The following is a 16,683-nucleotide window of genomic DNA, read 5'->3' on the forward strand; positions in this document are numbered from 1 at the left end:
GGCTACCCGGAAGTTCAGGAAGGCCGGAAATGGGCCCGTTTCCAGCTTCCAGAGAGCCTCCGGAGCCCAGGGAGCCTGTTTGTGCTCTCTCGGAGGCCCAAGGAAAGCCTCTGGAGTATGGGGAGGGCAAACATGCCCCCCGCCGGCTGTGATGCAGGAGGCCAACTAGGCCATGCCCACCATGGCCACACCCACACAGCAACCGGGCAGAGAACCCTTTGCTAAAAAATTTTAAGCCCACCCCTGGGTCGATGTATTCACCTCAAAGCCAGGTTCGAATCTCAGAAGGGTATGGCTAGCTAATGAGAGCTAAATCGCTTGAAATAGATCTAGACTAGTCTCCCTTTATTTCTTTATTGATGAAATGTAAATTTAACACAAAAATAGTTTGTCGTGAAAGCAACTGCCTGCGAAGGCCCCTGAACTGGGTCTGAAAGGCGAAAACGGAAGCAGTATGCTCCGTCCCATGATATACAGGTAGACCAGGTCACCCTGATAAAAACAAAAAGTCTTCAAAGGAAAAAAAACCCAGGAAAGTCCAGTTGCCTCCTGATAAAAGCACCTTTGGGTCACTTTCAGGCTGTGGGTGAAAAAAAAGGGTTTAAGAGTTCATGAGGAATTGCTTTGCAGGGAAAGAAGGGCTCATTGCGATGCCTGATCAAAGACTGAGGTGGCATTGCGTTAACTGAAGATCAGAAGTACACCAAGAAAAGGAACCGACAAATAGAAATAGCACTTAAGATTATATACCGCACACTCTAAGAGGTTCACAATAAATGTTGCATTTCTATTTTTATCCATCTGCCATGTCAACAGGTAGTCCTCAATGTACGACCATTCGTTTGGGCATCTGGCTGTACTTTGGCACAGCCGGAGCTGATGCACCATGCGATGCTTTTCCAGTGACTTGAATTACGGCGCATAAAAATCCCCTTTCATCAACTTTGAAGCGCTCAAATAAAACCCAAGCAATAGATACCATTTGAGAAAGAACCCGGCACTTATTCGGTGGGTGCATTTTTGTTATTTTAACAAACTTTGCTTCTTGTGTTTGGAAACCTCCCCCACACCCTCCAAAAATCTCATTTTATATTTTTGAGTTTGCCTTCAAGCCTTTCCTCTAACATGTGTCAATGGCTCGATTTACGAGACTCGAGTCAAGAGCCTTGGGGTCTAAATATGAAGTTGTGCCAGCAGTGCAAATTAAGTACAAAATAAATAAATAAATTAAAAAACCTAAGACAAGTTAAGCTTTGGCCAAGGCCCAGAGGATTTATGGCAGCAGGTCCAAAGTGGAGATTCTGCCTGAGGGGATAAAGCCTTCTGTTTTATTTAGCCTTCTGCAAGAATCAGAAATGTGTTCGTTCAGTTTTGCTTGGATGGACATGTGCATTTTTGCCATTTAAAAAAAAAAAGGAAGAGGAGGAGGTGGTGGTCAACTTATTCTCCAAAGTACCTGAAGGCAGGACAAGAAGCAATGAATGGAAATTCATCAAGGAAAGAACCAATTAGGACTAAAGTGAGGACAATCAACCACTTGTAGGTGCTTCATCACAGGAGGCGAAGGAGGAGGAGGGGGGAGGAGAAGGAGGAGAAGGAAAAGGAGAAGGAGAAGGAGGAGGAGAAGGAGAAGGAGAAGGAGAAGGAGAAGAAGGAGAAGAAGGAGAAGAAGAAGAAGAAGAAGAAGAAGAAGAAGAAGAAGAAGAAGAAGAAGAAGAAGAAGAAGAAGAAGAAGAAGAAGAAGAAGAAGAAGAAGAAGAAGAAGAAGAAGAAGGATGATCTCGTGTACTCTGGCACCTGCTAGAAATAGAGTGGGCTGACAGATTTGTGCAATGGAAATTTGGGGCTTATCTGTGGTCGTAAGTCGAGGAGCACCTGTAAACCATTGCTCCAAGGAACTGGATCAAAGCAGCATTGAGAGGTTGCAATTTCTGGAGATCCCTTAATGTATTTTTTAGGAATTTCCATTCTGGAGGCATGCAGACAGAACAGTAATTTAATTTATCAGCCCTCAAAGAAATGCCATTAGAAATCCTTGAGCTTTACCCTTGGTGACATCTTACCAGCGTGAGATCCAGAAACTGTAATTACAAGATTCTAACACTTCTATTAACACACCCAAGCACACAGCCCCTCCTTCCATGACATACATATGCTGTATGTCAGTTTGGTCTGGCACCAGGCTAGAAAGCAGGAGATCATGAGTTCTAGTCCTGGTTTAGGCATGAAAGCCAACTGGGTGACTTTGGGCCAATCACCAGGAGACGGGGAGTTATAGTTCCTCATTAGCCATGAAAGCCAACTGGGTGATCTTGGGCTAGTCACTCTCTCTCAGCCCAACTTACCTCACAGGGTTGTTGTTGTGGGGAAAATAGGAGGAGGAAGAAGTGTTGGATATGTTTACCACCTTAGGTTGTTTGTAAAAATATAATGAAGGCAGGATACAAACAAACAAACAAACAATACTGTGAAAGCATTCTTTTGCCCAGTTTGTCATGATTTAGCAGCCTGAGCCAGTGAATAGTCTGGTTTTTTTATTTTTGTTTTGAATCCTAATCCTTTGTCTAGAGGCAGAAAATAACTTTCTGAAATAGCTCTTCCAATTACACAAAACAAAGAATGGACAATTTTTAAAAATGAAACAAAAACCTGACCATCCCTTTAGAGACCTCGACTTTCTAAAAAAAAAGAAAGGAAGGAAAAAAAAATGTGCAAAATCGAGCCACTTCCATGGGGAGCAAAGTACCTGTGGCTGAAGCAGTAAATCCGAATTTCTTCCCAAACTTGCTCAAAGCCAATTGCTGTCACAAATTTAGTAGCGTCCCGTTGTGGGAGGATTTAGGCAGGAACAATTTAAAAGAGGGTCTCATAAAGCTTGAAAAAATCCAGTCTGGTTCTAAGCTGGGAGAAAGATGCTGGAAATAAAATAGAGACTGGCTGGTTGTGGAAAGGAGGATTCTGTTTATTTGGATGCCAGAAAATTCAGTGACAGCAGCATGTTTTTGAGGTGGCTGACCAAATGGTTGGGTGAATGGATGGATTTTTATAGAGTTCTGGGGTTTTGTGATTTGAGATGCTCCAGGGGGTTATGCAATGTAGTGAGCCTTGAGTCTTTTGCTATTCTAACGGTGGTGGGTAAATCCTATTGTGTCCTAAAGCTCATGTCCTGTCCTTGGAATTTGGATGGGGGAATGTATGTTCTTAACCCCATCAGCTCCAGCCTTCTGTGGGAGCTGTTGGCTGAAGGCACTTTGTTTATGAATAGATTGGCCTGGTCTTTCTTAATTGGTACAAAACATCCATCTCTAAAGCCTTGAGACTTCTGCTTGAGGCTACGGCAGGAAAACTGGGGATTTCTTTTGTTAAGATTTTTTTCCATTTGTCCTTTGGGGGAATATAATATTCTGCTTCTTTTAATATTTCCCAAAATATTTCAGTCTCGGGGAGGTGAAGCGGGGGCTTCCCACAAGCTGATTCCGGACCCCCAGTTCTTCAAGGGACTTTCAGGAGTGGATTTTCAGAAGGCCAACTGAGTGGCGGGTACTGTAAGGTCAAGGGGCAGAATTATGGCGTAACAGAGGTGTAAAGAGACTTACGGGCTTGACACAATCCTTTGGCATGAATTGTCCAAAAAGTCCTTTTTCAAAAAGGCAACTTGGCTTTTCTTTGCTTGTTTTTTTTCCCCTTGAAGATGTTTTGTTTCTCATCCAAGAAGCTTTTTCGGTTCTGACTGAATGGTGGAGGGGGAAATGGAAGGATTAATATTCCTTGCAAGTCATCTGGTCATTAGCACTCTCTCTGGGAGTCACAGATAAGGCACAGATAAACCCCAACAAATCTCAGAAAGAGTGCTAATGACCAGATGATTGCAAGGAATAGAAATCCTTCCATTTTCCCCTTCCAGCATTCTGTCAGAACCGAAGAAGCTTCTTGATGAGAAGTTAAACGTCTTCAAGAGAAAAAACAAAACAAAGAAATTATCCAGCTGCTTTTTGAAAAAGCACTTTTAGGACAACCGTGACCTGAGAATGACCGAGAATCTCCGCAGAAACTTTGCATGAAAACAACATCACTCTACTTTATTTAACACTGTACAGGTTGTATAGGCCACTAGCGCTGATGATGTTACCTGGTTTGGTAATGAAACGTCTGCAAGAAAACAACCAAACTCAGAGATCACCAAGGGCCCTTCATTTCAATCCTGAGCTACAAATATTCTCCTTTATCTGTGCTGTACAGATGGTCCTCGCTTACCAACCACCCGGTCAGTGAACATTTGAAATTATGACTGCCCTGCAAAAGGGGACATCCTCAAAGTTGCGGCCATTGCAATGTCCCTTGGGTCACATGATCATCATTTTTGACCTTCGTAGCCGGCGTCCCATCAATAAAAGCCCCGATTCTACCGTCAATCAGGCTTCCTTAACCAAAGACCTCCCACTAAAGCATACTTGCTGTGCTCCTTATTTAAATGCATTTCTTCTTTTTTTTCCCCCGGTTAAAAAATGAAATTATTAGCAGAGACAAGGTAATTAGGCCGTGACAACTTGTCCACCACAGCCAATCAATAACAGGAGTAGATTAACTAAACCTACGGATTGTATGATGTTGATGGGTTATAAATGGAGAGAGAGAGAGAGAGAGAGAGAGAGAGAGAGAGATGGAGGGGAGAGAGAGAGAGAGAGAAAGAGAGACAGAAAAAGGAGCATTTTCTAACATATCCACGAGAGAGAGAGAGAGAGAGAGAGAGAGAGAGAGAGAGAACACCTTAAAATGCTATATAAGCAGGCTAACCTGAAATGACACCTGGTATTATAAATGGCCTAATCTATATGTTAATATGGTTGTATCACAGAACTGCAGCAAGAGTAAGATAACAATATGACTTTGGGGTTTCTATGGCTACCATCCTGAGCGAACACGCCCGCAAGGGCCTTTGCAAGGCGGACACCGCAACCGGCTTTCGGAGGGTTTCTCTTTTGCTTATTTATGATATGATTTATGATAACGACAACATCTCCCATTTTCTCCCCTCCTCAGGTACAATAAATTGCCGTCGTTAATCTCCCCCTTTTTTGGGGGTGGTGGTGGTGGTTCAGGCCTGATTACAATAATATAATAGGTGCCCGGTTATGGTAATCCGAAGCATTAAGGTGAGATTATTATTTTTTTTTTCCTCAGCCCAGCTCATTTCTTACAAAAATATGAATTTGGAGATGATCGGAGACAATTGTCGCCAGGCGGACTATATTTTTTTAGGTTTTTTTTTTCTTTTTTGTTTTGCTTTGAGCCAAAATTCCCGAGCCGTCTCAAATTTTTTTTCTCTCTTGCCCGTTGTTCCCCATGCAAAAGGTGGCTTTAAAATCAAAAGCCTGGGAAACCTTTGAATGGAAATTGGACTTCCGATGTGTCCTGCCACCAGGGTGTGTGTGAGAACGGGAGAGCCACATTCACACCTGAAAGCAGGAAAAAAAGGAAGAACCAACAAGCCCATGTGTGGGAAGGCCCTTAGTCAGCTTTTATACTCTGTATTTATCGAGCTAATAGCAGCTGGAAAGGAGTTTTCAAGCTAGCACTTAAGACGGGAACCTATTTGAACCAAGCAACTCCCAGCTCATTTAAAATATACACGCAGAAAGAAAACAAACACAGTATATTATAGTCAACAATCTGGTTCTCTTGGTCCAAACATCTGAGAGATGGTTTTATTTATTCATCGTTTGGGCACTTTTCAGGGAAATCTTCCAGAGATGCAGGTAGCCCTTGACTTTTAACCATTCACTTAGTGACCGTTCAAAGTGACAACGGCACCGGAAAAAGTGACTTAGGACCAATCCTCACATTTACAACAGGGGTGGGCTTCAAAAAATGTAGCAACCGGTTCTCTGCCTGGTTGCTGGGTGGGCGTGGCCACGGTGGGCATGGCCTAGTCGGCCTCTTGCACCACGGTGGGGGGTGGCGTTTTCACCCTCCCCGGGCTCTGGAGGCTTTCTTCAGCCAGAGCCCGGGGAGGCGGAAACAGCCTCCCCCGGGCTCCGGAGGCTCTGTGGAACTCCTCGGGCTCCGGAGGATTCCAGAACTTCCGGGAGGCCCATTTTCTCTCTCCCGGGGCTCCAGAGGCTTTCCTTGAGCCCTCGGGAGGCTGTTTCCCCAAAACAGGCCGTGTGGAGACTCCTGGGAGGGGTGGGCAGGGCCAGCCAGTCATTGCAACTACTGGTAAAATTAACATCCGGTTTGCCTGAACTGGTGCGAACCAGTAGCAACCCACCTGTGATGACCTGGGGCATGAGTCAAAGGCCACACAGCCAGATAATCAGTAGGAGTCCCTTTACTAGCTCCGACTTTGCCCCCAATGTCCAGGTTACCTTCTGGTTGGAGAAAAACTCTCCCAGGAAAAGCCTTTGACTGCGGAGAATCAAGTCCAAAACATGGTCAACAAAAACTGTAACTATAAGTCCAATCAAGGCAGAATAAGGTAATTAGTCCGGCAGGGCAAGAGAAGGAATTCTAGACACGAAGGCATGGCAATAACTCAACACGGTTGGGAGGACACCAGGAACACAGATAAGCAAAGTCAACCCAAGATAAACTCATGTTTGCTCCCAGCAACCCCAACTCTCAGCTTGCATCTTTTAAAAACTCTCTTCCCAAGTGTGGCTAATGAAGGGAATCAGGGCCCTTTCCTCCCCTGTAAGCCATACAACCCACATTGCTCTCTTCTCCATTCCTCCCTGCATGCCCTAGGATGAAGAGGGGGTGGGCCTGGATCTTCCTCCGAATTCCCTCTCCCTTGCTCTACCTCTCCCCTGCTCTGCCCAGCCGGACTTTGCCCTTCCCCAGTTTCCTTCACAGCCAACGGAGCCACACTCCCACTCCGTGTCAGCTGTTTGTCTTCCTCCTCAGATTCAGACTTCAACAGGGGCATGACACCACCCCTTTACAACAGTTGCAACATCCCCCATGGTCATGTGATCAGAATACGGGCACTTGGCAACTGGCATGTACTTATGAGACTTGCACTGTCCCAGGGTCACATGATTCCCTTTGGCGACCTTCCCACCTTCCCATATGAACCAGTTGCCAAGCATCTGATTCCATGATCGTGGGAATGCTATGATTGTAACTGTGAAAAAAACGATCGTAAAGTTGCTTTTTTTCAGTGCCGTTGTAACTTTGAACGGTCATGAAATGAACTGTTTGTTAAGTCGAGGACTTCCTGTAATAGAACCTGCCATATATGTGGAAGGGTGGTGGAAAACTAGGTTGGAGACCCTTGGGAAAACAGTGACTCCCCAATAACACAAGCAGAGACACAGGTGAAGTCCAGGAGAGCTCACAGGCCAAGGAGAATCACAAGCTAATTTGCTTTAGGAGAGAATTAAGAGATTTTCACCTACAGATCAGTTGAATTCCAAATTTAAAAGCAAATGAAAATACAACATTATCTGAAGTGGAGATGGACAACTTTTTTTTTAGCTGTTTTGGGGGAGGGGTTAAGGGCTGGTTGAATCACGGTGATGAGAAAAGAGCAGGTTGGCTTTTGCATGTTCGATGTCATAATCAGGGGCTCTGTAACATAGTAAGAACCGAAATGTGATATTTAAGGACAGTTCACAGACGATGGTCTCAGGAATAGCGAGCTCCTGGGTAACTTGGATGTTTTTTAGATGTAGGGACTTTTTACAGAAGTTAGCAACACCACCTCCTCTACGGATTTCACGATCTGATCAGTAAACATGATAGTCTCTTACTGTGGTAATGGAATCAGGGAGAGATGCGTTGAGCCATATTTCACAGACAAATATAATGTCAAATTTAGACATATTTAGTAAGAGGAGAAATTCAGGTATTTTATTTACAAGGCTTCTTGCATTGAGTAGCTTGCATTTAAGGCCAGTTGTGGTTGGAACAGAGGTGGTTAGGGGCGTGCGTGCCTAGTTTTGAGTGATGTTGGATTGGATGGGGTGGGGTTGGATGCGGAGTTGTGGGTTGTGTGACTTTCTTTTGATGCAGTGATGAGAAACTCTATCCTAATTTTTCAATAATCAGAGGAGAGTCCGAAGATCAGCAAAAGTGTGCAGGGGACTCAATGTAGCTTTTGGGATGATTTAAAGCAGGGTCTCCAACCTTGGCAACTTTAAGACTTGTGGACTTCAACTCCCAGAATTCCTGAGCTAAGGTGACAGACCCCCTGATTTAAAGGATTATTTCAACTGGGGTGCCAAGTCCAATGCTTCAGATGGGGAGTTACTTATAGGCAGGCCTTGACTTAAAACAGTTCGTTTAGTGACCGTTTGAAGTCAGAACGGCACTGAAAAAACGGATTGATGACCCCTTTTCACATTTATGACCATTTATGGTCACCGTGATCAAAATTCAGATGCTTGGCAGCTGGCTCGTATTTATGACGGTTGCAGTATCTCTGGGATTCACGGGATCCCCTTTTGCAACCAGCAAAGTTGAGGAGGAAGCCAGATTCACTTAACAACCGGGTTGCTAACTTAACAGCTGCAGTGATTCACTTAACAACAGTGGCAAGGAAGAAAGGTCACGTAATGGGGCGAAGCGAAGCTCGCTTTCTGTGATTACACAGAAATCTTGGGCTCAATTGTGGTCATAAGTCGAGGACTCCTTAATACTAATGATACTGCACCGGAGGGCAAGACGAGAAGCAATGGAGGGAAACTTACCAAGGAGAGAAGCAACCTAGAACTAAAAAGAAATTCCCTGACAGTGAGAAACAATTAATCAGAGGAACAACTTGTCTCTAGAAGGCTCCACCACTGGAAGGTTTTAAAGAAGAAATTGGATAACCATTTGCCTGAAATGTAGAGGATTTCCTGTCTGAGCAGGGGGTTGGACTAGAAGACCTCCAAGGTTCCCTTCCAACTCTGTTATCCTCTTCTATTTTTCTATTCTACTTATACCACCTTGCCTAGTTCCTTGGTTACATGTTCGGGTTCAAGGCCACTTGCCAAGAGCCTAGGGAGAAACAGAGTGTGGAAAAAAACCAAAATGAAAAGATATTAACCTCTGCAGAACACACACTCTGGCAGTTTATTCCCACCAAGGGGCGAAAGAAGACAAATTGCTTAGGTGCGCAAACAAGTTGTTAAAGGCACTTTAAAATAATCAATACAGACACTTCACGTTGAACATGCCATGAGATGAGAGAGAAATATTCATAATTCAGTTGGACAAGCACCTTTGGGCTTGGCAGGCACAGTGTTTAGATTCAGCTGGATCTGCAGAGCTACAACTATGATAGACCTGCCACTGCATTTGTGTGGAATAATCACACAGTCCCAAAGAAGGTTTTGTGTCCTCCTGGAATAGGGGTGTCAAATTTGTGTCGTCATGGCAGTGTCACGTGATGTATTGCGACTCCACCCCCTTCGCTAAACCGGGTGTGGGCGTGGCCAGCACATGATGTATGGCAGTTTGACACCCCTCTTTTGGAAGATTCAAATGTACCAGAACCTTAAATTAAATTGCATTACATTAAATTGATGAAACTAACTGTTGTTCCTTTGTTTTCATTCACTATCTGGATTGAAGTTAAGGGAAAAGTTGGCGCTTTCCTTACCAACGACAGAGAGAAATCAATTGATTTTTTTTTTGTAAATTTTTTTTGAGTTTTTAAAAAAATACAAATAAAACATCTTTTTTGAAAGCAGCATAATCCCGGGTTATATTTCTTCGTACAGACACAAATTCAGGTTCATGTTCGTTTTTATATTCTATTCCATATCTTATTACTATTTTACATTTTCTGCATAGCTTCTCCCCTCTTTTAATTTTCTCAATTTTATTTTAATTATCTCATCTCAATTAAAATCATTGTATTTATATTTTTTGTCTGTCCTGTTTCTTTTCTCATTAAACAAAATTTCTTCTGTAGTTACTGATTGGAGTATGACACCTTTATACCTTTTCCCTAAAGTTGTAACATTCAATATAAAACATAACTTCTATTTGGATTCTGCTTGGTACATTCTTAAAATACACACTGTATTCTTAAAAAAAGAAAAAAATTATAAATGTATATAATTAAAACAACATTCTATTCCAATTCAATTCTATCATTAATATTAATATTAATATTCATTAAAGTCTTAACATCTTTAACATTACTTTTCAATTAAATATCATACTTCTATGGGAACAATTATAAACTTTCCATAGTTAATTCCCCCCCTCTTCACTTATATTTTATAAAACATTGACTAATTAAAATGTTCCTGTTCCTTCCTAATTCAATTTTCTCATTTATTTTATTTCACTTATTTTATTCACAAACATTTCACTAAATTACACTATTTTATCCCTCATTTTAATCATACGTTGTTTCCAATTTTCTAAAGTTATTTCTATTACTAATATAACAGTACAATCTTATGTACCTTTACAGAATCCCTTTTTCAGTTAGATTTTCACCCATTATCTCTAAATGGGTCCTGTTTCTCTATATCTTGCTCCAGTCCTTTGTAACTTCTTTTCCTTTCCTTCTTCCCTCTCTTCTTCTCTCTCCCCTTTACCCCCTTGTCTCTCTACCTCTATTTCTCTCTTCTGTATTCCTCTTTTCTGTTGCTTTCCAGTATTATACTTATTTTTCAAATTATTTTTCTTTTCTTTGGTTGTTTTTTAAGTCTTAAATTCTCCATTCTCTTTCTCCCCTTTCCTTTTTCTTCCCCACATAGGATTACTTGTTCATTAAAGATGGCTTCTTCTTTGTCCCAGTCTTGAAAAACGAAGCCAAAAGAACCCTTCCCATCTTGTGCATCTTCTTTGTACTTTTTAAGTTCCATTTTCAATTCATCCAGAAGTGGTGCCATTGTATAAATTTTTAAACAACCACCCGATTGAGAAATCAATTGATATTGATAAACAATTTGCTAGGAATTCCACTGATGAATTAAAATGGCATTTTTCTTTTGCTAATATGTTTTGGAGGGCAAATCTAATTAAGGGCTGCTAATTTTTAGCATTGATTTCAAAGATATGATTTCAGATGGGTTGCAACCAGTGATGGGATTCAAATTTTTTTACTACCGGTTCTGTGGGTGTAGCTTGGTGGGCGTGGCATGACTTGGTGGGTGTGCCTTGATGGGCGTGGCAGGGGAAGGATACTGCAAAATCCCCATTCCCTTCCCACCCCACTAACCTGCTTTCCAGCTCCGTTCTCCTGTGCAGGGCAACCAAAGAAGGCCCAGCCAATCAGCTGGGATTCGAGAGGCAGAGAATAGATGGGGACGGGGCCAGTCAGAGGTGGGATTCTAAACTACTCAAAATTTCTGCTATCGGTTCTCCAAACTACTCAAAATTTCCGCTACTGCTTCTCCAGAACTGGTCAGAATTGCTGAATACCACCTCTGGTTGCAACACCTGTGCTCACTCACTGCCAACAAAGGGATCTGCTTCTGCTAAGTGACTTACGACTGTTTTTCACGCTTGCGACTGTTCCAGCATCCCCATGATCACATGATCAAAATCCTGACTCATGTTTATGGCAGTTGCAGTGTCCCGGGGTCATGGGATTTCCTTTTACGACCTTCTGACAAGCCATGGGGGAGCCAGATTCGCTTAACAACCAGGTTACTAACTTAACAACTGCAGTGAGTTGCTTTAAAACGGTGGCAAGAAAGGTTGTAAAATGGGGCAAAACTCACTTAGAGACTGACTGGCTTAGCCACGGAAATTTTGAGGTCAATTGTGATCGTAAGTTGAGGAATAACTGTATCTCGAGGAATATACTACTGAACATTATATTAAGATTTGTAAACAGCTGGCAAGTGCAGACTAATCAGGTAAGAATTACATAGGGGCGGGGGAATGAAAGGGTTTAATTCAATAAATAAAGCTTCAATATTCCCTGGTAAGTTTAGCTGGGATAGAGGCTATGCTCCTTGTCAGTGGCCTAGTGTTTACAGGTTCTGGATTTCTATCCTAAATCATTATGGTCCTAAGTTGGGTTGGACTTGTTTTTACAGCAACGTTTGCACAATTGTTAAGGAAATCGCAACAGTCATTTAGCAAATCGCAGGCTCATTAAGAGAATCCAGCTCCTACAATGGATTCTTTTGGGGGGGTGGTCATTTTGGTCATTAAATGAATCCAGCTTCTCCAATGAATGGTTTTTTTTTTTTTTTTTTGGCAGAGACAGCAAAAAAGTTTTGCAAATCACATGACCACAGGATGCTGCAACTTGGTCATCCCAATTTTCACCATGTGATTGTGTGGGGTGGGAGGGAGCGGGGGTTTCCAGTGATCATAAGTACAGGTTAGAATAGAATAGAATTCTTTATTGGTCAAGTGTGATTGGACACACAAGGAATTTGTCTTGGTGCAAATGCTCTCAGTGTACATAAAAGAAAAGAGACATTCGTCAAGAGTCAAGAATCATCAGGTACAACACCTAATGATAGTCATAGGGTACAATAAGCAATCAAATCATACTAGGAAATGGTCAATATAGACTGTAAGGATACGAGCAACAGAGTTACAGCCATACAGTCACAGTATACAGGTTCTCGATGGAAGGCAGGTTGGTATTAATTGTTTTTTCTGCAGTCCTAATTATCCTCTGAAGTCTGTGTCTGTCTTGTTGGGTTGCAGAACCAAACCAGACAGTTATAGAGGTGCAGGTGACAGACTCAATAATTGTAGGTCCTTTTTTTTTTTTTTCCTGAGGTCATCAGTTTAACCATTTGCTAAACAAATGGTTGTACGGTGAGTGCCCCCTAAATTCTCTGTCTTAAACTATGAATGCTCGTGCTATAGCAGTCTTAATCTTAAAATCCATCTTAACCTTAGAAGAGACATTCTCTCCTGTAATGTGAGAAAGAAGGGGGGAAAAACCTGACAAAGTGCTGCAGTTTTATTACTGCCTATATAAAAAGTTAAACTTAAAAAAAAAACTATGCGTTTAATTGGGTGTGCACCCCTAATCGATTAATATATCCAATGAACTGAAGGTTGCAGCCTTTGCCATGAATGGTGCTCTATATAAATCCAGGCTTCAATTAATCTTGGCTCCATTCCAGTGGACATCAACTGAAGATAAGTCCACCCGAGGTAGCATAAAGAAGACTAAAAGCAGGTTATTCTGCTTTATAACCTGTGCTTCACAGCCTCCTAGTACGTTGACAATGTTGTGGTTATGGATAATGTGAATTGTAATCTTAATACTTTGGCCACCTCATGAGAAGGAAGGACTCACTGGAGAAGAGCCTAACGCTGGGAAAGATTGAGGGCAAAAGAAGAAGGGGACGGCAGAGAAGGAGGTGGCTGGATGGAGTCACTGAAGCTTAAGTGTGAGCTTAAATGGACTCCAGAGGATGGTAGAGTAGAAGACAGGAAGGCCTGGAGGAACGTTGTCCGTGGGGTCGCAATGGGACGGAAATGAGTTCGCAACTAACAACAAGAAGAATAAATTGGGAAAGGAGAAAGAGAATAAATTGAGAAAGGCATAAAACCTCAGTTGATAATTCTTGTCTGACTCTTCGTGACCCCATGGATCATTGCGTGCCAGGTGCCCCCTGTGCTCCACTGTCTTCTGGAGTTTCCCCAAATTCTTGTTCATTGCGTTGATGACACCTTATCTAACCATCTCATCCTTTGCCGTACCTCACTTCCTTTTGTATTCCGCCTTCCCCAACATCAGGGGTCTTTCCTAAGCGGTCCTTTCTTCTCGTTAGGTGGCCAAAGTATTTGAGCTTCAGCTTTGGTCTCTGTCCTTCCTTTCCTTTAGGACTGACCGACTGGATCTCCTTGCGGTTCAAGGGACGCTCTAATGTCTTCTCTAGAACCACAGTTCAAAAGCAGCAACACTTCGCTTTCAGCCACCCTTATGGTCCAACGCTTGTAGCCGTACACGGAAGAATGTAGGTAGACCTTGACTTACAACAGTTAGTGACTATTCAAAGTTATGGCGGCGCTGGAAAAAAAAAGGGACTTATAGCACTGAGGCTTATATACCGCTTCACAGTGCTTTCCAGCCCTCTCTCTCTAAGTGCTTTACAAGACAGCATCTTGCCCCCGACAATCTGGGTCATTATTTTACACACCTCAGAAGGATGGAAGGCTGAGTCCACCTTGAGCCGGTCAGAAATGAACTGCTAACAGTAGGCAGAGTTAGCCTGCAATACTGCATTGTAACCATTGTGCCACCATGGGTGGGTGGGTGGGTGGATCTATCTATCTATCTATCTATCTATCTATCTATCTATCTATCTATCTATCTATCTATCTATCTATCTATCAATCATCTACTGTGTTTCTCATATAATAAGGCTGGGTCTTATTTTTTTTTTGAGCCCCGAAAAAATGGCTAGGCTGTTTTTTCAGGGGTGATTTAATTCCCCCCCACCCTGCATCTTCACGCAGGCGGGCAGTGACAGCTTAGATGTTGACCTCGGCGTTGGTGGGGCACTTCGTAACGGGGTCAATGCAGGCAGCACCATATCCGGGTGTGCAACAAAGGTACTTCCTGACGGCAAGCCCCCCCACCATTCCGCCCCATTTCTCATGTTTTAATATAGGCCTTAATTTGGGGGGAGGGGCTTAATTTCATTTCATGCCTGTAAAACATGCTGGGACTTCCTATTGGGGGAGGCCGTATTGTTGGAGAAACAGGGTATCTATCCATCCATCCATCCATCCATCCATCCATCCATCCATCCATCCATCCATCTATCTATCTATCTATCTATCTATCTATCATCACAATAGCACTTAGACTTCACAGTGCTTTCCAACCCTCTCTAAGCGGTTTACAGATTCAGCATCTTGCCCGCAACTATCTGAGTCCTCATTTTCCCAACCCCGGAAGGATGGAAAGCTGAGTCCATCTTGAGTCGGTAATGATTGACGGAACTGAACTCCTGGAAAGGTGAGCAGAGTCAGGCTGCAAGACGACATTCAGAACAGGTTCAGGAGAGCCCCTAGCTAAGATTCTGTGCAGTTTGGAGAACCCCCAAACCCCACTCCTGCCTCGCCCCTCCCAGGAGTCCCCACGTGGCCCGTTTGGGATGCAGGTAAGTGCAGGGTGCGCATGGAGGCTCAGGAAGGGCAAAAAACAGGCTTCCTGGAAATTCGGGAAGGCCGGAAATGGGCCCGTTTCCAACTTCCAGAGAGCCTCCGGAGCCCGAGGAGGCCGTTTTCACCCTCCTGGAGGCTCGAGGAAAGCCTCCGGAGCCCAGGGCGGGCAAAAACGTCCCTCCCGCCATGGTGCAGGAGACGGACTAGGCCACACCCACCGTGGCCACGCCCACCCAGCAACTGAGCCGAGAAGCTGTTGCTAAAATTTTTGAAGCTCACCCCGCCTACAAGGTCCCTTCCAACTCTGTTAATCTGCTACATCTGTTTGCTTGCAGGCCGGGGGAACAACATCCATGCGCCATCAGTAAAAAGATCATTAAAGATCGCTAAAAGATCATTAAGGATCCGTGAAAGATCAATGCACCAGCAAAGGATGCATTTAAAAGTAGACTTGCAACAAGGCCCGGCCTTTGTCTCGGTGACCTTGACCAGAAAGAAAGGGATGGTGGAGGAAAGAGGGGGGAGGGAGGAGGAATATCTTAGGACCTGGGGCTCTGAAAGTATTTTAGCATGAGCTTTGAATAATTATCCTACAATATGAGTTTCCTGATTAATTGCTTCAGATAAGGTCTCCTTTTCCTAGCTGGCCTCCAGTGACTCTCCCTACTTCCCATAATCACTTGTGTCTCGTTTTTTGGGGGGGCTCCCCCCCCACCTCTGCACACTGGGAACAGCTGAGAGAGAGAGAGGAAGAGAGAGAGGAAGAGAGAGAGAAAGAGAGAAAGAGAGAGAGAGAAGGGGAAAAAAACAAAACAAACATCAACGAGATACACAATTCCATTACTTGAGGATTAGCCAGAAGATAACCTTACGTATTCCATTACTGGCCGTGATTTGAGTAATTATGCAATCAAACGGACTCACTTTGAAAGATGCCTTAATGGTTTTCCCAGGTTTGCTCAAGCTGTGCATCCTGCCGAGAGAAGGTGCATCTGTCCACAGCGCAAGAAGTGCATTCGGATGGCCGAAGGGAAACATAATGAGAAATCAGGCCAATTTTCGGAAAGCTAATTAAACTTTCGAAGGAACATCGTATAAAGAAGGAAGTTAGATGTCCTAAATTACTCCGAACAGAACAGAACAACAGGGTGGGAAGGGACCTTGGAGGTCTTCTAGTCCAACCCCCTGCTCAAGCAGGAGACCCTATGCTATTCTGGACGAATGACTATCCTCCAATCTCTTCTTATCAACCTCCAGGGTTTATAGAGCAGCCACAACTTCTGAGGGCAAGCCACCCAAAGGCAAGATAGACAAATATCCTATGTTGTGCTCTCAGCACCCAGCCCTTAAGCATTCTCCATTGCTCCCAGTACTGATGGGATGTTGGTTTTCCATTTGATTTGACCATCCTGTGTGTGGCTCCCCATTTTTCTGATCCTTTCAGTGGTCTTCCTTCCAGAAATTGGCAGAGCTGTTTGGCTTGGGGAGACCAGGGGCTTCTTCTCCAGCTGTAAATCCAGCTCCCAGATCTAATCCAACCCCCTACTCAAGCAGGAAACCTTATACCAATGAGGCCTAACCTTTTCGACACTGAATGCCCAAAGCACACACACACACGCGCATCTGCAAAATGCAATATGCTCG

At 43.5% G+C, this 16,683-nt stretch overlaps 1 protein-coding gene across 2 annotated transcripts in view; it reads right to left on the bottom strand.

The window, feature by feature from the left end:
- The window catches only part of TAF3 (TATA-box binding protein associated factor 3), a 166,632-nt gene that overhangs the window by 63,292 nt on the left and 86,657 nt on the right, over positions 1-16,683 (bottom strand). The gene's annotated exons all lie outside the window — the stretch shown is intronic.

Source organism: Pseudonaja textilis, chromosome 5, assembly GCF_049901715.1.
Source record: "Pseudonaja textilis isolate UNSWEBS1 chromosome 5, rPseTex1.2, whole genome shotgun sequence".
NCBI lineage: Eukaryota > Metazoa > Chordata > Lepidosauria > Squamata > Elapidae > Pseudonaja > Pseudonaja textilis.